The 24,086-nt window shown below is 51.1% G+C and overlaps 1 pseudogene; it reads left to right on the top strand.

Moving 5' to 3' along the window:
* The first annotated feature begins 350 nt into the window (after positions 1-350).
* LOC134387326 (active breakpoint cluster region-related protein-like) overlaps positions 351-24,086 on the top strand; it is a 45,438-nt pseudogene continuing 21,702 nt past the window's right edge.

Genomic DNA, 24,086 nt, shown 5'->3' with positions numbered 1-24,086 from the left:
GCTCACCCTGGTAGTGAGGCCAGCTAACCTGTCCCTGGGGAATCTTTCAGAGACCTCTTCTGTGGTTCACTGAGCTTTTACACGTGCTACCCTCCCCTAAGGGAGAGGACAGTTCAAAGTTAGGAGTGTGGGTAGACCTAAATTCAAAACCCAGCTACCACTTGTAGCTTTATGCTGTGAGCAAGTTACATAATGTCTCTGTGTCTCCGTTTTCTCACCTGTAAAATGGGGCTAATGAGAATTGCTTCCCTTTTTAATCACAGGAAATAATGCATGCCAAGCGGTTAACTCAGTGCCCAGCAAATTGGAGCAAGGCCAGCTTGCTCATAGCAGTGGTCTGACTTTTAGACATGGTCGTTGTTTGCAAAGGTGCTGGTCAGGGAAAGCTTCCTGGAGGAGGGGGAGAGACAGGCGTTACAACTTGGTGCATCCCAGGCAGGGCAGGAACAGCATGGTGAGGAGAGGGGAGAGTGGGTGGAGCAGGGGCAGGAAGCAGGCCAGCCTACCAGAGCCTGCGAACGGGTGAAGGGCAGGAGTTCCTGGGGCAAGAGTGAGCTCCTCACCCTGAATGCTCAGGGAAGCAGGCTTGCAGGGGTTGTGGGGAGCACACACTGGGGTCGCCCTTCCTCCCCCAGTTCCCTCCATACCTGACTGTGGCCCCAGGGTCCCCTCCCTGCATTTCTACTCTCCCCACCTTTCCTCCCAGCTGTCCTCCCCACACTTGGCCTCAGGCTGAGGCCCTGGTCAGGTGGACTCTTGAGGTGAATGTAGGCATATTAATACCCTCTCTGAAACTTAATCCTCCATTTGTGCAGACCTCTGAGCTTAGTCAGTAACCTCTTCCTCCTGGGACCCGAGAGAGGGCTGGAGGGAGCTGGCAGTGCAGTGTCAGCTTTCCCTGGGAATGGAACTCAAGGGCCCACACTGGCAGGTGGCTGCTGAACTTATGCTTTCTTTGGGTTCTGTAGGGTTCTAGGGCTGTGATTTCCCCCCTGCACATGGGCTGAGCCACAGGTGGGTGCCTTAAACAGCCTCAGAAATGGGTCCCTCTGAGCTGGTAACTGGGCTCTACCTTCACTGTCCCAGGACACCCCAAGCCTGGTCCTGCCCATTCTAGTTCCCTCAGCCCATGGGGAGGGTCTCTAGAAATTGCTAGGTAAGAAAGGACTACAAATAAGTCACAGGAAATATATGCATAAAGCAGTGGTTTTCAACCATTATTACACATCAGCAAAAGAACGTTTTAAAAAATGCATTACCTGGTTTCACTCTACAGAGATTGGTTGATGGGGGATGGGGGACAGGCAGCTGTATCTTTTAAGAGCTCCCCCGGTGATTCTAACGGGCAGCCAAGCAAAGACTGCAGCTGAAGCTTGTGGCACACCACTGAGACCACATCTTTTTCATAGCCAGCAGATGGTTCCCTGAAGTGTCTGCTTAGCAATGCACAGGGCATTTATATCTAAGGCTTTGGGGGACTCATTGTTTTGGGGGCTGGCTAGGGCATGAGTGTTGGCTCTGAGATCTGTCACAACCTGGTCCTATGGGACACCCAATCTAGGGTCCTCCTTCCCAGACCAGCATTCTGCCTCCTACTACTCCTACGGCAGGAGGCCATAGGTCACGACCCATAGAGGTATCTGGGTGCAGGACCAAAGTTGAACCCCCATATTGGGAGGTGCAGGGCTCAGCTGCTTGCAGGAAGCATGTTTGGAAGTGTTGCTTTGCCCCTCTGCCTGTCCCTGCCGAATCCCAGCAATCCTCATTTGGTGTCTGGGTTGAGGAGGGGTGTGAGACAGGAGGCCCTGGCACAGGCAGCATTCTCCCAGCCTTTGTGGCTCCCATATGCAGAGCCCGACCTGAATTCCTCCAGGAACTCTTTGCCCCTCAGGCTGCCACCTGCTTGAGAGCAGAGACTTTCTGTGCAGATCTGGCCTGCCTCCCTGGCCTCCAGCCTGTCCTATTCTGTCTGGGGCCTGAGTGTATATACAGGGGTCTTTCCTCAGAGATGAGGCCAGTTGTGTGGGTCAGAAGGAAGCACGCCATTCTCAGGTGGCTATGCCAGGCCTTTGACTGGAGGAGTGTGAGAATGATCAGGCATGGCGGAGCTGCCCTTCCTGGAACAACAGCATGTCTCCTTCCCTTATTCTGGGTCCTGGGTGTGACCCAAATTGTGCTGGACCTCTGCTGGGTATGGCTAGGTGTAACCCTATGATTCAGGGTGGAGGGTGTGGGGGGCATCTGCTCTGAGCCAGGTCAGGTCAGGCCAGGCCTGGGGACAGCCCTCAAAGAAGTCACATCTGGTGGGAGATAGATGCGGAGGCAGGGATAGGGGGAGCCTGGGCTGCCAGGGCTGTGCGTCTGCCTGCTCCATTGCTTGGCCTGCTGGGAGTGAGAGTGGAGGCAGAACCCGCCAGGGCTTCCTGTCAGTGGGTGTTGGTGTTGGGGGTAAAGCTGGGCTCTAGGGTTTCATGTTTTTCCAGCATCTCATCGACCTGTCTCCTTCCTGCCTTCCCTGACAGCTCTTCTCTACAAGCCCATTGACTGAGTCACTTGGAGCACTCTGGCCCTACACGTGAGTGTCATGCCCCCGAATGGCCAGGGAGGGGTTAGTAGTTCAGTGGAAGACTGAGCCAAGGGTGAGAGGGTGCTGGAGTCACTGAGCACAGCTCACTGGGGGAGTTGGGCGGAGGGACTCTGGCGTGGACTGCGCCTGCCAGGCCTGTGATAACCATGCCAACAGGACCGGGGTCTATATTTAGCTTGGCTACTAAGCTTGACATTTGGCCAGATGCTCCCTAGGAGGCAGGCACTTCCTGCTTCCCTGTCCCCTGCTTCTCAGTCTCCAGTGTCCTTGGAGCAGCTGTGGGGTGGGTAGAGGGGTATCTCCCCCAGCTGCCCAGTGAGATGAGACTCCACCTGGCTTCCCCCACAGGGGGAAAGAATGATGACCACAGCAGGAATGAAATGGTCACTCCTGCTGCTCAGACCCTAATTTTTAGTTCAGATTTGCAGGCATGAGTGTGGGTCCCCTAGTGCCCCCCTGTGAATTCTTTTGGTGAGGATTGAGGACTCACTACTGTCTTCTCACTGAGTCCCATCACCTCTCCCCAACTCCCCACCCCCACCCCTTCCCAGGACCTGCTGATGCACACACCTGTGGACCACCCAGGATGCCTTCTACAGGATGCCTTCCGTGTCTCCCAGAACTTCCTGTCCAGCATCAACGAGGATATTGATCCCCACCGGACTGCAGTCATGACCCCCAAGGGGGAGGTGAGCTCAGGACCCAGCACAGCCTCGCGCCCAGGCTAAGGAGCATGGACTGGATCAGATCCCGTGTCCTTTCTCTCTTTCACACACAGGTGTCACAGCCCTGTGCCCGGTGTCTCTCCAAACTTGATCCAATTCCTGGCCAGGGAGAGGTCTTCAGTCCTAGGTCACACTGATTACCTATAGCATTTCAGGCCCTGGGCTGAGAGCTTTAAGTCCAGTGTCCCATTGATCCTCACAACAATCCAATGAGGCAGAAGAGGAAACTGAGTCCTGGAGAGCCTCTACAGGTTTAGCGCAAGATCTCTCAGCCATACTGTCAGAACTGGATTCTTTGCCTGGGGCTCTTTGTTTGCAAGCCCCATGCATTGTCCCATATCAGGGAAGCATGGCCTCTGGGTACCCCATCCTTGAATACAAACACCCTCCTCTGGCCAGTATCATGCTCTTAGGGGTCTCCCCGAGGCTGAGGACACAGGAGCTCCGAGCTGCTTCAAATCGGCCTGCACAAGCAGGAGCTAGGGACTGAGCCAATGTGGAAAGGCTGGTACTGGAGGTGGCTGAGGCTGCCCAAGTTGCTGGAATATCCCACTTGGGCACCGAGATGTGGTACAGCAGCTCCCCTGGGGCCCTTCTTAGTGGGAGGTTGGGGGGTAGCGCAGTGAGGGGGAGCAATGTGAAGAATCAGAGGGATAATTACCCTCGTGGGTCAACAGCCTGGCCCAGATACAATGCTTCCTGTCCAATAGAGGTAATTAAGTGACATTTAGGAGGGAAGCCTGACTGGGTTTATGCTCCTTTGTTACATTTACGAGCCTCCAGTGTCTCTTGGGAGAGAAGTCAGAGAGGGACAGTCTGGAGACTGACTAATGGGGCATAGAGAGCTGTCTCTGTGCAGTTCCCAGCCCTGGTTTGTAACATCCGGGAATGTCACTAATTTGTTTTATTCTGGGGATATCTGAAAAATCTCCAGAGGGCTTAGAGCACCATCAGTTTCAGATTGTCATAACTGTATACTTTCAATATGCTCACCTACATATTGCAGGATATGTAGATCACACAGTGTATAATAGACACGGAAGACTGGGACAGATGTGACAGCTCCAGAAAAGCCCCTGCCTCTGAGAGTGGCGGGGAGGAAACTCTGGAAGTCCTACATGGAGCAAAATGCTCTTGACTGTCCAAAACCCAAGAGGCAGCTGCACGTCCCCTCAGGGTAGCTGCAGCCCCACTGAGGGTAGCCCAGGGTCTCCCATCCGCTGGAGGTGGTGGAAGAATCCACTGAGAAGTAGCACAAAAGTCATGAGTGGGTCTGCAGGTCAGGTCTGAGCTGAAACTAGATCAGCTTCTTATGCTTGGTTGGGAGGGGTTTCAGGAGGGAGGGGTGTTCATGCTCCAGGGGAGAGAAACCAGGTCATTCTGGACTAGGGTCCATCCAGCTGGGAGCTATTGAGTACTGCGGCAAAGTGTAAGGCTACCATTTGCTGGTCACATATTTTGTGCCAGGCACTGCACTGTTTTACATACACCATCTTGATGAATCCTACCTTCTATGGCAGATATCATTATCCCCATTTTACAGATGATAAATCTGAGATTCAGGCCAGGGAATTTGCCTGAGATCACAGCTGAGAAGTGGCAGAGTCTGGATTCAGACCTGTGTCCGTGTGACTCCAAAGCCCATGCTCTTAACCACGAGGCAGTACAACCCCTCCCTGAGCCCTCCCTAGCGGGATGGTGCCGCCCCCCTCACCCCCACCCAGTGCAGGTTGGGCCATTGGCCTGCGCTCCCCTCTGAGCAGGCTGGTGGGGGGTGTGCCATCTCCCTCAGACGCGGCAGCTGGTGAAGGACGGCTTCCTGGTGGAAGTGTCAGAGAGCTCCCGGAAGCTGCGGCACGTCTTCCTCTTTACAGATGTCCTACTATGTGCCAAGCTGAAGAAGACTTCGGTGGGGTGAGTGTGCAGGAGTCCAGGGTCATGGTGGGGGGGGATCCAGACCCTGCACCTGTGGAGCCCTCAGCAAGCTCATGCAATCTGTATTTTTTTCCTTTTTAAAAATATATTAATTACTTTTATTTCACTACATGTTCTTTTTCTAAAAATAAATCATCTTTTTAATTATAAAGATAATATAAAGACATTATAGAAAAAACTGTCACCCACCCGAACATCAGTGTCAGTCTCCTGCTGCTATATTTCCTTCTCATTTATTTTAACGTTCTTATGTTTTTTCATACTGTTATAATCAGAGTGAATGCCCAGTTTGGGGCTCTGCTCTTTCTATTTCACGTCATAAGCATTTTCCCTGCTGCTGCCTAATCTTCGTAATCATCATTTTACTTTCCTGCATGATGTTACAAGTGGATATGCCATAATTTACTTAAGCATTCTTCTTTTATTAGACATCTCTAAATTTTTGCTAACTGCAATTCTGTTAATATTCATTAAATCTACTGCTACCGTTTATTGAGGACTTATGCCATACCGGGTGCCATGACAAGTGCTTTGAATACATTATTTCTAATCTTTCCAACAACTCCACAAAGTAGTTATTATTATCCCCATCTCACAGATGAGAGAATAGCCTTAGAGAAGGTAAATAAGTCACCCAAGGTTGCACAGCTAGAAGTGGAGGAGATGGGATTTGAACCCTAATGTAACTTGAAGGCTCCTTTCCACCTCCTTCTCTGTACCCAGAAATGTGGGTCTGCTCTGTGCCATGAGCAGAGCAGGTTATTCACTATTCATTCACATATTCTTCCACCTACATTTACTTATCACCTACCATGTGCCAAGTACACCACTTTACAGTACAGAGGGAGACAAGCCATGCACTCACTGCAACACTGAGGGGCCAGAAGGAGGGGTGCACGTCTAACTACTGGGGGAAGTCAGAGAAGAAGAAATTGTTGTGAGCTTCGATAAAGACTTCAGTCCACAGACTCTGAAAAAAATTAAAATAAAAAAATAAAGGGCATAACTCCCTGAAACTAGATCACATTTGAGATAATTCTAAAGCAGAGATAGCAGTAATAATCATACATGCCTGTGCCTGCAGTCCTTTGCCCATGGCAGACATTACTAATCAACCACAGCACTCTTTCCCACTAGGCTTGGATATAGCTTTACAATTCACAACCCAGTTTCTCTTTGACCTCTAATGATTGGAGCTGGCATTCAGAATAATATCTGTATTTCATTTATAGCCTAAAGGATAATGAATGTGAGCTAAGTATAGATAGGCTAGAAGGAAGGGAAGCATGTGGGACAGGGAATAGGAAAGTGTGAGCCCAGCCAAGAAGGCTTCACTCTTTTCAATACCCAAGTAGTTTTATTTGTTTAAAAATGTCAGATGTTCTGGGCCAGAAGACTGCCATGGCACAGGATCAGAGCGCTTACTGCTGGCTGTCCCCAGAACCTGACTCTCTTTACTCCATGTGTGCGTATTTCCTGATCAAGCTCCTCGAGGGCAGAGGTCATTCTTGCTTATTTTTTTGGCTTAAACAACACAAATTTATTACTCACACTTCTGAAGCCTGTCAGTCCAAGATCAAGTTATCTGCAGGGTTCATTTTCTTTTCTAAAGCATCTCCCCTTGGCTTATAAATGGCCATCCTCTCCCTCTGACTTCACATGGTTTTTCCACTCTGTTTATCTGTGTCCTAATCTCTTCTCATAAGAAAAACAGTCTTATTGTATTAATGCCCACACGTGACCACATTTTACCTTAATTACCACTTTAAGAGACCTGTCTCCATAAGCAGTCACATTCTGGGTGCTAAAACTTCAACATATGAATTTTGAGGGGATTCAATTCAGTCCATAACACTGAGCACCTAGATTAAGCCTAACTTAACACCTATCGATTTTTTCAAATACATTATCCAATAAGTTTCTTTTATCGTAACCTATTTGAGATTGCTTTCCCATTCCATGTCACTAAAAACATCCTACCTGATATAGCACTTTAACATTATTGATTATTTTCAGAATTATAGGACACTGAAAAACTATACATTATGAAAAAGGATACAAACACAATCAAAACGATGTCACTTTATGCAAAACTAGACAAGGTTTGTTAGAAATTGTAATCAAATTCAAGAATAACGTATAATAGTTTAAGCTTAGAATGAGCCACTACTTCTTCAGTGCTAGGTCTTCAAATCTAAAATATGCCTATACATTGCTTTCAGGAAACTTCATTTTTTTTTTCTTAAATGGAAAATTTTTTATTCTTTTTAATTTTAAAAAAATTTTATTTATTTATTTTTAATGCCTCTTTTCCCTCTCCCTCCATTCTTGCTTCTGATGAGCTCAGTCAATCCATTTGGGGTTTTTTTTTTTTTTTTTTGGTTCTGGGGCCAACAGTTCAGGCTTGAAGAGCCAGCTTCCCTCTGGCTCTTCTCTTCTTCCAGCTTGTTTGCAGGAAGCACCAGCAGTATGACTGTAAGTGGTATGTCCCCCTGGCCGACTTCGAGGAGTCTGAGGCCAGCCCCCAGGTGCACCCCATCCCAGACCATGAGCCGGAGGACATGAAAATGAAGATCTCTGTCCTCAAGAGTGAAATCCAGAAGGAGGTAAGTAGAGCCTGGCATCTAGTAGAGAGTGGGATCGTTCTTACTGTGTCCTTTCAAACCAGCTGCAGAGAGGAAGGTGGAGGGAGAGACAGTTGTAAGGTTTGAGAGTTTGATAAGGGAGGCAGGATACAAGGGTGCTCAGATTTAAGTGGGGTTAATTATGGAAAGTTTCCTGGAGAACAGTGTATGTTGAACGTTGCAGAAGAGGGAAGCAAGAGAAGAAGAAAAAGAGGGCTTTCTTAGGAAAAAGTGGGACATGTTCAAGAAAAAGGACCCAGGAGGCCTCTCAGAAACTGACAGATGAAGTTGGCAAATAAATAAGGAGAGAGGAGACCTGAATACCACAGTTAACACACTTGATCTAAAGTGCACAGAAGCTTGTTCCCTGACGCAGGACTAAGATTCTTGTCACACACACACACAGAGCATTCATTTATCCTGTATTAGGCCACAAAGAAAATCTCAAATTTTTTTCAGAAAATTGATAGCATGTTCACAGACCACAGTGCAGTAAAATTAAAAACCCACAACTAGAATATTAGTAATTACATGGCTGGAAAGCCAAAACTTTCAAGTTAAAGAGGAAGTCAAAATAGAAACTGCAAACTATTTAGAACGGCATGAAAATGAGGGTACTACGAAACCCAAGGGATGTAGCCAAAGTGCTGTTGGAGGAAAATGTGTAGCCTTGAACTTATACATTCGAAAACAGTGGCTGCAGGAAAGCCTCGCAGGAGGAGTGTTCCCAGTGAAGGGAAGGAAGGGTGCAGAGTGGTTTGGTCGGCCTGGTCTCTTCCTCACCCGCCCAAGCTTGGTTTAGGCCTCCCTCCCCTGGGAAGCCTTCTTTAAGGCTCCACAGTCTGGGTTGGGTGCCCTGCTCCCAGTTCCCGAAGTTCACCTCTGGCTTTGCTTTTGTGGCACTGAATTTTAATTCGTGGTCAGCTTTTTCTCTTCCCCACTAGAATTTGAACTTCAGTGAATGGGCTGTTTTCTTCAGTTCTATGTCCTTAGTATTAGCATGTAAGAAATCAGAGCTAGTAAATGATTATTGAGGAATACGTCACCAGATGGCCTCTAAGGATCCTTTCAACTCGGACATCTCTCTTTGAACAGGGGAGAGGAAGACCCCAGTTACAACCTCAAGGGTGTTTGGGGCAGGGGGATATCCTAGGACTGAGGGTCTGATAGGGGTTCCTCTGCCCAGAGGGAGCTCCCTGCCCAGCACGGTGTCTTCCTGGATGGAAGGGCTCCAGCCTGCTTCAGTTAAGTCTGTTTCCCCATCTGGCGCTGCCCACCACTACCCCCAGGGGCATCCTGCGTGCATGTTTCTCACCCAGTCCCAGGAGCCCGCAGGCTGTGTGCTCCACGTGTGCAGATGTGGCCTTCTGCTCAGTCAGGTCAGCGCCTCGAGCTCTGCTGGCTGCAAGGGGTGTGCCAGACAGCTAATAATTTTTAAAACTTTATTTTTTTTTTATTCACCAGTGTAATACTGGTTTGTTATAACTAGAAATACCCTCAATACCGAAGAGTATAAGGTAAAACTGGCCATTACCCACCTCCCAGTGTTAACAGTTTAAGGTATATTCTTGTACTTTATATGCTTATATTGGTGTGTGTGTGTGTACATATATACACACACACACACTTTTTTTAAAAAATGAGACTAGACTATATGTGCTATTTTTCAACTTAAGCTTTTCACTTAAGGTACACCTTAGAACTCTGGATCTATCAGGTTCTTTTTAACAGCTGCATGATATTCTGTTGCTTGACTGCACAACAATGTGTTTGGATATTTAGATAGTTTCTGATTCTTTACTCTTAGCAGGCAAGTCTACAGTGAACATCATTGCACTCATATGTCTGTAGTAGATTCCCTACAAGTGGGATGGCTGGGGCAAAGGGCCTGTGCATTTATTTGCTAGATTTACCTTTGAAAAAGTTGTATTCATTTACATTCCCCCCAGCAACGTCACACGGTCACAGCACTGGCTATGAGAAGTCATTACAATTTTGCTAGTCTAGTGAGTTAAAAAAAAAATGCTACAGAGATTAATTCTAACTGAGGAGCTGAGGATAGCACTGGAACTGAGACATAAAGCATAATAGCGATTAATAAAAGGGAGAGGATCCTTTATAAAGTAGAAATAAACTTGGAAAATTGGAGAAGGGTGTGCCAGCAGAGAGGGAACGGCTTAAGAGAACGCACTAAGTGGGTGGGGGTTGTGGTGGGATTTCTGGCCAAGCACAGAGGCTGGACCCCAGCCCTGGGAGGCTCTGGTGCCAAGCCAGCAGCAGGGGCTTTATGCTGAAAGATGTCTCAGGTTTTTAAAGCAGGATATCTCTATTGTACCCAGGATTTAATTTATAGAGGTGACAGTGACAATATAGTGAGGCTAGTGCCCCTGAAAGATTTTTATTACTGCCATTTCTAGGAGAAAGGGACATACCACACCCCACAGGGCTGCGTGTGGAGCAGCACCAGGTTTGGACAGGAGGCAGGAGGGGGCGGGGGGAGCACGGGCCACACTTCTACCGTGTTTCCTGTGGGAGAAGCAAGGCAGGGCAGGGGGAATGGCTTAGGACTGGCTGGTTTGAATGTCGGCGAGCTCCAGGCTGTAGGGGTGGTCTCTAGTTATCTGGCCCCTCACCCTGGGTCCTGGTTCCTGAGTGATTCAGAGCAGAGGAAACACTGGCTTGGTGGGAGAGAGTTAGACAAAGGAGGTAGCTAGGGAAAGGTGTGCTCACAGGGGTGTCATTTACAATCTTAGCAATCAGTTAGCCCTGGGGGGAGCAGTTTCTCCTCACCCAGGCAGGCCTCCACCAAGAAGTTAAAACATCATAAAATACAGAAAATAAAAAACATGACCAATACATGGCGGCATGTTGTGCTTAGAGCTGCTGAATGCGAAGTGGAGTGTGAGTGTGAGGGAAACCACCTGTGCCCCCTCCTCCTGCAGAAAGCCAACAGAGGGCAGAGCCGGGCCCTCGAGCGCCTGAAAAAGAAGATGTTTGGGAATGAGTTCTTGCTGCTGCTCCATTCTCCCACTATCCCGTTTCGGATCCACAATAGGAATGGAAAGGTCAGGAAGGACGGGGTGGGACAAAGATAGCCCCTACCTCAGTCCAGGACTGTCTACTCTCTATGACTCCAGGCCCTCACCTGTGGGAATCAAGGACTCAGGTGCCCACTTCCCAAGGAAGCTGCCGTGGCTCCAGCCCTGGACTCCCTCTCCCCACTGGTATGGAGCCAGTGCGTTCTGCTGGCCACCCCTGGCACTGCCACTCCTGTCACCTGGATTCCCAGGAAAGAGGCCCCCCCATTCCCACTGTCTCCTCCAAGCTCAGGGGTGCCTGGATAAGGAGGAGCTTTATTGGGGGCCCCAGAATCCAGAAATATGCTTGGCCCAACTGTGGTCACCCCACTGAATTCTCATCTCCTCTCTTCAGAGCTACCTGTTCCTATTGTCCTTGGACTATGAGAGGTCAGAGTGGAGAGAAGCAATTCAGAAACTACAGAAAAAGGGTAAAGTCCTGTCTCACTCTGTGTTGCCCGGATGGTGTCCATGGCAATAATGGGCCTTTTGTATTTCCAAGCATTTGATGCTCAGTATCTTTTCTTTGGCCCTTACAGTCACCCTAGAAGATGCCAGGGAGTTGGCGCTTCATTTATGTTACTGATCGATTGGGATCCAAAGAATTTAAGTGATTTGCTTAAGGCATATGATGAATTAGTGATAGGACTGGACCCAGAGCCCAGGATTGTTTTGCTCTTTCTCTCTCTCTCTCTCTCTCTGACAAACATACACAAACCTATTCAATTAGATTCTTCTATTTTTACCCTTCTGCCAGCACCCACAATAGTCCCCATTTGTCTACATGTCTTTCCCTCCCCCCCAAGGACTTTGCCTCTAGCAGTATGCTGTCTTCCTGCAGCAGCCCCCAAGGAAGAACAGCAGGTCCTAGTGGACCAGTGCTGATGCTACCTCCTCTTTTGCTTTCTCTGTCAGATCTCCAGGCCTTTGTCCTGAGCTTAGTAGAGCTCCAGGTGCTCACAGGATCCTGTTCCAAGCTTAGGACTGGACATAACTTTCCTGTCACCAGCAATAAAGACAGTAAGATCTGGAACCCGAGGCTGCCCAACCAGCAGGTCCCAGCCCCCAGGGCATTGCTGGGGCCTTTTGCAAAGACCCAGACAGACACGTGGCTACAAATGGCTAATTTCTGCTCAACTGAGCTGGGACTATTCAGTTGCCAGGTACACAAAAAGCTTGAATAGGGGTTACTTTCTATTGAGTCCCCAGATGGCCCCCAGCTCCTCCTCAGCCCCCCTATGGCTTGAGAGAAGAATCTGGCACCCAAGTGCGCTGGGATTGTGTTGTTTATATGTTCATGAGGCAGTCCGGTAACGAAAGCAAAAGGCTGAAGCATGGGGCAGCGGGGTAGGGGAAAGAATAAGGTAGATGGATTAGAGTAGTACATGAGAAATAAGGTGGGAAGTTTCCAGGGATCAGATCTTGGAAAGCCTTGAATGCCAAGCAAGGGAGTTTGGAGTTTCTGCTGTAAACTGAGGAAACTATGGGAAGTTTTTGAGCAGGGGGGAGCTGTGATCCTGGCTGGCAACTGGCCCAGAGTGGGTGGATCCTAGCTGCCCATGGTGCTGGGAAGGGGTATATACCCTGTGTCCTGTGCAGGGGGCCGAGCTGGGCCTTCTCTCTTCTAGGAACACAAAGTGACTTTCCAGGGGGTGGCTGATTAGAGTACAGTACTGATAGCACCGAGGTCCAGGATTTGGATCCTCTTACCAGACAGCTGCCAAAAAAAGTGACTTATCTTATTGGTCAGTTTTCACTTTCAAAGACTAAACTGAGGTGCAGCCGTGGCATATCTGGATTCAGAGGGAGGAACAGTGTCGCTGGGGAATGGTACGAAATCCCTGGCCCAGGATGGTAGTCCTGAGCTGGCCTCCTGGGCTGAGTGGGGGGAGAAGGGCCCCAGCACTCCCTGGAGCAGCTCACATTGGAGGAAGCAGAGGGCTTTGGAGACTTTTCCAGCCGGCCACCAGGTGGTGCTGTCAGCCATGGTTCAGGCTGTCCTCCAGCCTGGGGTGGAGGAAGGGGTGAGCCTCTCACCACCCCCTACCCTGGGGGCTTTTCTTTCTTGCAGACGATGAGTCTCTGGGGCTCTATGGCTTCCTGCATGTCATCGTCCACTCTGCTAAGGGATTTAAGCAGTCAGCCAGTAAGTGCCCCTGACCCACCAGCCCTAGGAAGGGTTTATCTTTTCACAGAAGGTCCCTGTGGACCCATTGTGGGGGCCTCCCATTGCCTACTTGTCCTGCTCTGGTCTGCCCAGGCTGGGGCTCTGCCAGCATGTCTTAAGATGTGTGGTGTGCCCACAAAAGCCAGGAACCAGCTCCTCTTGGCAGGAGGATCACCCCCACCCTGTCTCCAAGATCTAATCTCCCCCAAGCTTCTCCTCCAGGTGTCTGAAACCTTGGAACTGCAAACAACTGGACTCCAACCCTATATCTGCCAATTATAAGCTGTGTGACTTTGGCATGTTTCTTAACCTCTCTGAGCCTCAGCTTCCTTCTGCATAAAAGGCAATCACACTCACTAATACTGACCTGAGAGCAGACTTAGATATGACCGCATATGGGCAATGCCAGTGCACTGCCACACATCCCTTTCCTTCCCCTTCTTTATCGTCATCTATGAAGTAGCACTGTAGATTTAGTAGATCTGTTTCTAGCATTTCACAAAATATGACTACATATTTTGTCTACTTCTTATTCACACAGGAATTTGTGAGTCAGTCAGATAGCTAATAGCTTCTACCCATTTGCCAGATGAGGAAGCTGAGTCCCAGAGAGGTAAAAGGACTTAACATCACACGGCATCAAAAACCCAGGGCTCCTGACTCCTTTCCTCTCTGCCTGCCCCCTCCCAGTCCCTTCTCTTCCTCTCTGGCAGGCGAGGCCTGCCCCAGCCTCTCTCCCTGCAGTGCACCATGCAGAGGTTATGCCAATGGCCCACAAACAGCCATTTGATCAACATTTACTGTGAAGCCTCCCTGAGTTCCTGGGGTGACTCAGCCTCCCCTCCCTGTGTCCTCCTCATGCTCAGGCAAAATGTGGTTACAGCACCTGTCATGCTGTTTTGTCACTTATAATTTGCTTCTCCCACTGTGAGTTCTTTGAGGGCAGGAACCAGGTCTCCTTTATCCTTGGATGAACAGGAACTCAGAAATGCTGAATGAAGTAGTTAATTTATAGAACGCCCACTGTGTACCTGGGGAAAACGGAACGTGGCCAGCATGTGGACGGTGCCTTGGCATGTCCAAAGCCTGTTCAGGTTCATTACCTGCTCTGATTCTCTGACTCCCTCTGAGGTCATTGATATCATTCCTGTTTTTTACATGGTGAAGCTGAGGCTCAGAGGGCTCAAGGGACTTGCCAGGGTTGCACAGGTCGTAGGTGGTACAGTAGAATCCACGCTCTCCCCTTAGACCATTTCCTGGAGTCTGGCCAGGACCACTCACTCATCACTTGGACTGCTTGTTAACATGGCAGCTTACTGGACCCTCCCCGAACTGATAGAATCTCCTTCTTGGGAGCCGCTGTCAGGAGTTTTCCTGGTTAGTAAGCTCCATAGGGCTGATACATGGCCAAGTCTGCTCGGTGGGCCAGGTGCCTCCCACCTCCACAGTGCCCGGCTGTCTTGCCCTTCCTCTCTCTCCTGCTTCCTGTTGGCTGGGATGGGCCCCAGGGAGCAGGCCCATGGAGCTGGAGCAGGTATTTTGCCTCCCAAACTGGGGCAGGTGGTTAGAAACACAGTGAGCTGCCACAAAATCTCCCCTTACCTCTGGATTGTATTCACTTCCTTCTACTCCTGCCCCCTGACCCACTCGGGTGTTCATTCTGACTTGGGGGTTAGTCCCCATGAATCTTTAACCATGGCTTTTTGTCCTAATGAACGTGTTACATCTGGACAGTCAGGCCTAGGGTGTGGGCACCACTATTGTTCCTCTTCTAGAGATGACAGAACTGGGGGAGAGAAGTTAGGTGACTTGGGCACAGCCAGGATTTGAACCCAGACAGCCTGACTCTAAAGCTCCCCTTTGATCCCGTGAGTTATCCCCCAGCCCCGATGGAGGCTTCATGCCCCTCCACCTCTCAGCCACATAGACCCACTCCTGACCTGGCACAGGCTGGGGTGTTCGGGCCTCTGGCACTGTTCACCTGTTAATCTGTGACCATATTCCAGTGTGTTCTGATACCCACTTGGCTCTGCTTTGTGTTGCACCCAGCTAGAGACTTCTCAGGGTGCAAGCTGCAGTCTGCCTTCCACAGGAAAGCTCTTCAGATAGAGAGCAACCCAGGTGGGCAACTCCCAGAGCTGAGCAGAGCAGGCAGCCTGAGCTGTATGTCCACCCTCTGACCTCTGCCCCTCGCCCCCTTGATTCATGCAGAGCATTGGCTGTAGCGCCTAAAAGACATGCCCAGCCCCACCAGTACCCTGGGAAACAACCCTGGCAGCTCCCGTGGAGGTGGGAAGGGCTGCCAGAGTCTGAGCCCCAGAGGGAGTGGGTGGATTTGCAGAGTGCCTAGAGTGGGCACCATGCAGTGGCCTCATCAGTTGAGTCCCAGGGTAGAGAGGAGATTTTCAGCCTATAGGCCACGGTTCAAGGTGGAAACACTAGGGAAAGCCCCCTGCCCCCTGCCCTCCCGCCCTCCCCCTCCACTACTTTCTTACCTTGGGTAAGAGCTTCATTCACTCATCCCACCGACATTCACTGTGTGCCTACTGTGTTCCAAGCTCTGTTCTTGGTACCAAGGGTGTGCCAGTAGGTAAGAAAACCCAAGGCTTCTACCCACCTGGAGTTTATATTGTGGAGGGAAGAGAGACAGTGAATGCACAGACAGAAAAGATAACTTCAGTTAAAGTTAAGTGCCTTGAAGAAAACAACAAACTGAGCTTTGGGGTTGGGGGCATTCTTGGTTCTCACAGTGACTGGAGGTTACTCCAGGCATCAGGACCCAGAGGCCAGGGTTGCTAAATGCCTTCCAGTGCCTCCCAACTCAAATGCCAGTGACATCCCTGTTGAGAAACCCTGGGATTAATGTTGCTGGGAGTGAAGACCTGGAGGTGAGGCCTCCATGGTGAGGAGGAACCAGGCAAAGACGGAGATGAGGAGACAGAAGCTCCGGTGCCATGCGGTGGGAGTAGCTCAGCACTCAGGAGGCCAGGGCTGTGGGGAGGAGAATGCCACAATGCTTCCCCATGCGGATGTTGGGAAGGACACACGTAATGTCCCCCTTCCTTCCTGAGCCCCTCACCAGCACCACCCCACCCTGGCCCTGTTCCTGGGCCTCTCAGGCCTTACTCAGTGTGTCTCTGTCCTTCCCCCTGCAGACCTGTACTGTAACCTGGAGGTAGATTCCTTTGGTTATTTTGTCAGCAAAGCCAAAACCGGGGACACAACAGAGCCCAAGTGGGATGAGGTGAGTCAAGGGGGCTGGTGTCCCGGGACATGACAGAGCCCAAGTGGGATGAGGTGAGTCAAGGGGGCTGGTGTCCCGGGACATGACAGAGCCCAAGTGGGATGAGGTGAGTCAAGGGGGCTGGTGTCCCTGTGGGGAACCCTGAGTTTGTCACCAAGCATGCCCAGCCAACTCCCAGTGCTCATGACCTGTCTGCTGGGGACAGCCAAGCCTGTTGGTTAGACTAGCTCTGTCTCTCTCATGCCCCTGATTTTCACTCCTTGCGCATCTGGTTTCTAATCACAGTGCTTGTGACACTGGGGTTCCAGCTCAAGCCCCCAAACTCCATTTCACCAGTGATGTGGAGGCCCCTGAGAGCTCCAGAAAATGAGGATGCTCCTCCACGTCCTGTGATGTGGTCCTCAAGGTCCCTGCTCACCCTGCCCCTGCAAAGTGGGGGCCCACACCTGCCAGGAAGCCATGTCTCCCCAGCTTCAGAGATTCACCACCCTTTGTTCCATCTCCCCCAGGAGTTTGAAATTGAGCTGGAGGGTTCTCAGTCCCTGAGGATCCTGTGCTATGAGAAGTGCTATGATAAGGCCAAGGTCAACAGGACAACAATGAGATTGTGGACAAGATCATGGGCAAAGGGCAGATCCAGGTGAGTGCTCAGGTACCAGGGCGAGGCTTGGGGAGCTACCAGGAGGGGGCAGCAGTTGAGAAGGAGTCTTCCTCAGTCGCCTTCTTGATCAAGGTGCTTGGCCTTTTGTGACTTTGGTTCAAAGCTGGTCTGAGAAAAGTTCCCCGAGGTGATTAGCCTTCCCTGCTGGAGATGGCTTCTTATTGTACCCCCAGAAGCCCACGTGGTTCTCAGGCTCAGGTGGATCGTCCATGCTTCTGCAAGATGGATGGGAGGGATGACAACTACCTTGTGTTCACATTGCAACCTTAGTCTTTTGGTGGCTTTTTCCTGGAACGCTGTTGCGAAGGATTCTGAGGCCGTATCCATGAACAGGAGGGAAGGGTGCTGTGTTTGATGAGCAGTGTCTGCCATGGCGTGGGACAGGAGTGAGGCACACATCCTGCGCATTGGCTGTTCTACCAGAAGGGTCTAGGATCCAGCTAAGGGCTGGGCTCTGACTTGTTGCTAGGGCTGCTGTAGCTTACTCACCTGTGCTGGGAGTCACTGGCTTAGCGTGGGCTCTCTGGATATCAGTAGAGGCAGGTCCTCGTCAGGTTAAGAGTATTTATGCCTCAGTGTGTTTCTGGTGCCCTATAAATGTATGAATGGAGAAGGCCCTTGTTTGTAGCCCATGTGTCTGGAACATCCTGCCAATTCTGAAGATGGCTGCTGTTCACTTACCTGGAAGGGTGGTGGCGGGGGTGACATTCAGCAGGGAGCATCCACATTCCTATCTGGCACCTTATGTGGCCTCATACTTATGACACAAGTGGCCTGCTTTGGGGGTAGATTCTGCAACTATGAAATCAAAGGAAGCAATAACTGGTACACAGCGGGATGGAGCCACAGGAGTGATCTGGGTGCAGGCTGTGATACCCCTGGCTACAGCAGGGAGCGGAATGATGCTTTCTTGCAGGAAGTGTTCATTCTCTGATGCATTGTTGAGGCTGCAGAGTTTGGAATCTGGGTGTCCTGGGTGGCGTTACCCCTTGGGGACCTATGCAGATCTCCTGCTCCCTCCACCTGTCTCAGACTCCAGGGTTTGAGCAGAGGGTATGTCACCATGGTGGGGAGGGGGCCTGGCCATCTGCTTCATCCTGCCCCATATTCCTGAACACGTCCCTTCCTGATGCTCTGGGACCTGCACCCTGCTCCTCTGCACTATGGCTAGGGCGACAGTGCTGCTAGGCAACCACAAGCCAGTCTTTCATCATTTAGGAAATGGGGGCTGATGAGAAAACTTTCTAAATTCAGTTCCTGGAATCTACTCTCTGCAGGGATAAGGGGTGGGAGCCACATCTCCACCTCCCAGAGCTGGGCTGGAGGGACAGGCAGGGAAGGAGCTCTGGATAGTCCTGTCCAGCCCTAGAAGACACCCGAACAAGAGATAGGACGGGCTGCCACCCTCCCTGAGTCATTGGTGGCTGTGGAATGGAAGCGTTAAGAAGGGTGTCCAGGGCAGCCAGCTCAGTGGACACTGTGGACCCTGACCCCTCTAGAACTCAGATTCCAGGGCCCGAGAGCAGCATTCTCCCTACCTGGTCGTCAGCTCTGTTGTCTCCCTTCTTCTCACTCAGCTGCACGAGCTCCAGGGGAAACACCATAAATCATCATATCTGGGAGACAGGAGCAGATGGAGGTGTGGGAGAGGGGAGGAAGCCAGGTTATGTTTGGCAGAACAGAAAGCACAGTTTGGTAAGGAACATGTTTCTGTGTTTAAGCTTTGAGGAATGTTAAATGCCTGCGAGTTGATAGCACAAACCTTTCTGCTGCCAGCTGACCTGGGTCTGTGAGCGGGCAGCTCAGAGCCAGGGTCCTCTGGAGGTCTTTGAAGTCTCCCAGCACTCAACTCTCCAAGGCACAGCCTTTGGCCCCAGCTGCAAAGCCATCTTACCAGCCTTCCCATGTATCCAGGAGGGGAACGGGGTGTCCCTGGGGTGAGCCGTGTCTTAGAAAGTCCTGCCTGTGACTGCTCTCAGAGCCACCGAGAATGGCCTGTCTGGGTGGAGAGTCTGCACCAAGCCGTTCCCACGTGGCCAGGCCCCTTGGAGCACAGACGGTCTGTTCCCACAGTCCACTCCCACCTTCCTTTCTGCCACGTGTCCAAGGAAGGGAACTGGCAGCAGCCTCTGGAGCTGGGGCCTGCTCCCCTTCAGCAGGTGCTGAGGCAGAGCTGAAGGAGGCCTCACCATAGGACCGAGTCCTTGGGGACATTTGGGTGGCCTGAAGGAACGGCAGGGGGAAGAAGGCCCTCCTCTGTTGCCCCCCCTTCTCTCTAAGCCCCCTCCCACTCAGCCTGTCCAGGGAACAGTGAGGGACCCGAGTGCCTAAGATCCAGGCATTTGCTCCTGTGATGAGTTTCCCTCTCTGGGTTTGCCCGATGTGGCAGTGGGGGCAGGGAACCTAGAGTGGCAGGCTAGGGGTGGGGCAGGGAGTGGGGACAGCATTTAGTGACAGACAGATGGCAGTGCTAATCATCTACATGTGTGTCCCACACTTATACTTTTGGAGGCCCATTCCCAAATTTTATCTCATGTGATCCTTGCAACAGCTCTGCAAGGAAAATGACAAACATGTCCTCCCCATTTTACAGAAGAGGACACTGAGGCACTGAGGTTAAGTACCTTAGCTAAGGCACTTCTGCTGACAGTATGCAGGGAAGGCCATGCTCTCTCCTCTGTGTGGTGCCCCTTGTCCTAGGCCTTCATCAAGAATCTCCCAACCTGGGCAAAGGGCCCTGGCATGGCTAGTGGCCTGGGAGAAGAAGACTGCTTTATGGCATAAGGTGACCCTAAGGCTTCCTTTGTCTGGGGTCACCTCTGGGCAGAGGACATTTCTGCATGGAAGTAGAATGAGTGTGCATGGAAAAGAGCAGGGGAGGGGGGCTTACTGTGCATTTGCGCTGTGCCCAGCATGGGCCGACTGCTCCGAGAGCTGCAGGGTCCTGGCATTGAGGAACCTCCTGTCAGATCGGAAAGACAAGTACATGGATACGTGCCAAGCCACGAGAGAACAACGCATGGTGCCAGAAAGGGTGACGGTGATGACATCAGAGAGCTCCCAATGACAATACCACAATTATAGACATGGGTAAGCCGAGTCACGAGGGATTAAGTGACCTGTCAATGTCATCATGCAGCCGGGACTTGGCTGGGCTGGCAGCTGGCTCCAGAGCCCATCCGCAGATGCCCCACTGCCTCCCAGTGTTCCATAAAGAATAAGACCGAAGCCTGTGCCTCAAGATTTCAAAGAAGGAAGGGTCATCTGTGCCGAAGTTCCGGAGGCTTCAAGGAGGAGGTGGAGCGAGAGGGATCCCAGAGAGCTGGGTTTTTTAATTCAAAAAGCAGTGCTTACATTAGAAAGAAAAGTGCAGTCCTAGTAAAGAGACCTGAAACAGTCACAAACCACATCTGCTCCCACTCCTCCCAAACAGCCATTCTAGTTTGTGCCCTTTCCCTTCCTCAGGAATGTAGATTTTTATATAGTTTTATTCATAGTGTGCATTTTACATTTTTTTCTATTTTCACGTAATATTATCCTAGCTTCCTTTTTTCTAGGGCTGTATGTCATCTTCATGCGTGCCTTTCTGATACACTCTCAAAAGTACTTTATGTATTTTATGTCAGTTATTTTCTATAATGGCCTACACAGTAATTGCCATTTTAAATCTCTGTGTTGTTCGAGCAAGGTGGGCAGCCTCTGGATCAGCAGAAAGGAGTGGGGTGGGCATTCTGGGGGAAATACCTGCACGGCCAAGGGCTGGGAGGCTGGAATGCGCAGGGAGTGTCCCCAGAAATTAAGGAGCCCAGCCTGCCCTGAGCAGGAGGCGTCATGAGCAATGCAAGGAGGGGAGGGAGTTTGAAGAAATGAGTGAAAGAAGAGGATTAGCAGGGCTTTAGGAATCCTAGAGGGCATTCAGTCCATCCTGTTTGTGGGGAGAAGGAAACTGAGAGCAGAAAGGGGAGTGACCAGGCTGCAGTCACACAGCTCATGAGTGGTTGAGCAAGGGCTCTAGATTCAGGGACCTGATCCCAGGCTGGCTGTGCTTAGTCAGCTGCCAGGCAAATGAGTGAGTAGAAATGCTCACAGATGGGTCAGGGACAGGCTTGGCTGTCAGTCTGTGACTCTCGGGGGTCTGTCCTTTGGCACTGCAAGTGTAGGGCATTACCTCTAGATTCTCAATCCAGCTACCCCTACTGCCCACCCCTTCCTTGATGCCCCATCCGTAGCCCGGCCAGGCCAGGGTAACAGCTCAGCCAGGAGCCCCCGTCCCCCTTAGTCTGCCTTGGCTCCCTGGTTCCAGGGGACTCCTGTATGTTTATCCCAGTCTGTTTCCAGCCATGCTGCTCCAGGCTCCAGATGTGCTGTCCCCAACTGGGACCTACCCGCTGGTTGATTAGCATATTCCCAGGGTCCAGCCCTTCTTGGTTTCATCTTCCCCAACTGAAACTCCATACCTATTAAATAACTTCCAATTCCCCCTACCCCCAGCCCCTGGCAACCACCATTCTACTTTCTGTGTCTATGAATTTGACTTCTCTAGAAACCTTATATAAGTAGAATCATAATACTTGCCCTTTCATGACTGGCTGCTTTCACTTAGCATAATGTCCTCAAGCTTTATCTTTGTTGTAGCATGTGTCAGAATTTCCTTTCTTTTTGAGGCTGAATAATATTCCATTGTGTATGTAAATCACGTTTTGTTTATCCATTCATCCATCGATGGACATTTGGGTTGTTTGCACCTTAGGCCTTCGTGCTTTTTGGTGAGAGAAAGAGCGTAGTCTCTGAGGATGGAGATTTTTTGGTCTCCCCTCTCCCACTCCACATATGTTCGTCACTCTCAACTATAATAAGAGAGCGGGGCCCAATGACCCCAGAGACAACTGGCCACTATTAGCCTCGTACAGTTGAGAAAACAGTTGAGCCACTCTGGCCTCCTTTCCCCAAGGTTAAGTGTCCCTGGTTCCTTGACTTTTCTTTCCTTGGGTCTCCTGTTTGTCTTCCCCTGGTCAATGGCTTAGATGTACTGAGTGTGGAGTGTGGTTACCCTGATGCTGTGGGAAGAGCACTGCACTGAGGATCAGAAGACCAGTTCCTGGTCTTGACCTCTTAGACCCTCAGTTTCTTCTTATTAAATGGGGATAACTGTTTCCACTCTGCCCTCATCACTGGCTTATTGTGAGGTTCAAAGGATGGAACGTACCTGAAAGAGTTGGTCAGAGCTGGAACACTCCATGCTTCCACTAGTTTATTCATTCATTTCTGTTTATTGAGCGCCCTCTAAATGGCAGGCACTGTGCTGTGGATACAGACAAAGAACGGGACCTCACCATCTAGTAGAGAAAACGGAAGAGGGTCTTGATCATTCAGCCTGCACTGAAGGGCCTTTGAGGCCAGACAGATCTGGGGCTCAGAGTCTAGCTTTCTCCATTCGTTAGTTGGAAGAACAGGGTGAGTTACTTTACCTCTCCGAGCTTCAGTTTCCTCACCTGTAAAGTGGGCTCTAATGAGGACTGAATGTGAGCAGCCAGGCACAGAGTCAGTGCTTGTTTAATGACAAGTACCCTTTGCTCTAAGCTGGCAGGTTCAGGTACCCTGTCCTCCACCTTGCTCCAGGGATTCTGAGTGTATCTTGTGAAGCAGTCCCCCTCCTAAAGGCTGTCACCTGCGAGTGACCCCAGTGTTTGGGCCTTTGATAACTGAGGCTGCCTCTGTTTTCTTAAGCTGGTGGAGTCAGAGCCAGCTTTGATGAACTGACCCCAGAGTAGACAGGGAAGACATCGTTGGGGTCTCACTGCCTGAGGTTTCCCTGCCGTGACCCCCGGGTGGGGCAGGTCGGGGCTTCTCCCCCTGGCAGTGGCTTTCATCCTGGCTTGGTGTGGTCAGGCCCAGAGTGCAGAGGAAGTGAGGTGCCCAGGAACAAGGGGCCTTTGTCAGCTGCCTGGGGAGCTGCTTCTGGTTTCAATTACTCTGCAGAGCATGAGGAAACTTGGAGTGAGTGTGGGTCAGGAGTCTGCTAGGGCAGGAATCAAGGGCTCCCGCACCCCAGGTCCCTCCCTCTGGCCCCTGAGGGGTCTGTTGTCCCCATTTGACTCTGCTCGAAGGTCACACGGGCCAGCTTTATTGCCCTGAAAGCCTGGGCTCTGGGACATTGGCCTAGGTGACCCAGAGCCCCTTCCAGCTCTGGCCCATCCTGGTTCTTTGCAGGTCATACCAGGAGATGCCTGGATCCCTCTGTGGGTGGATGACAGAGGTCCATTAACATGGATCCTCGATGCCTTCTCTCATTCATCATTCAGGCCCTTGTTTATGGGCCACATTGACCACAGCTGGGGCCCAGGTCCTTGCAGAGGCCTTGTTTTGACTGGGGTGGAGGGCAGAGCAGGTTGCTGCAAGGAAGTGGATCCTTACTTTTCATTCCACCACCCCAGTCCCCCAAGCCCCTGTCCCAGCATACCATACAGCCCCAGGCAGCTCCCTGTCCCTGGATGCCTGTGTGGCCTCTTCTCTGGAAGAAGAATCCTTTCCCTGCCCCAGCCTGGGCCAGATATGCATGTGCAGGGCAGCATCTGCCTCTGGAATCTGTGTTTTGTATCCTTGCTGCCTGCTGCCCACAGAGCCAGCCCATGTGGGGCTCCTCCCTTGTGGCCACCACCGCCACTGTGCCAGTCCCGGAGGTGTGTGGGGCCAGGAGGTTGAGCACCAGGCCTGGTTCTGCTCCCTGCCTCAGACACCACCTCCTCCAGGGCCCGGTGAGTGGAGCCATTGTCCTTCCCTGGCCCCACCTGCCCCAGATGTCTCAGACCTGTTTGTCCTCCCACACAGTGTCCCACCTGCTGTCGCTCTTCAAGGCGGGTCTGGACTCCTTGGTAACCCTTGGAGAGCGGGCGGCAGAATGCTTGTCCTTGGTGGGGGAAAAGCCAGGGGCAGGATCCCGCGAGAGTGCCCGCCCTGCTGTCCGAAAGCTTTTCCAAATGTCTCGCCCCTGCTCAGCTCCTCCATCCCCCAGTTGTCCCTGATTTGGGGAGTCTGGACTCTGCGCAGTGGGTTATGGAGACAGGGA

The sequence above is a fragment of the Cynocephalus volans genome, chromosome 10, assembly GCF_027409185.1.
Source record: "Cynocephalus volans isolate mCynVol1 chromosome 10, mCynVol1.pri, whole genome shotgun sequence".
Lineage (NCBI taxonomy): Eukaryota > Metazoa > Chordata > Mammalia > Dermoptera > Cynocephalidae > Cynocephalus > Cynocephalus volans.
This window is presented reverse-complemented; position numbering and strand designations above follow the sequence as displayed.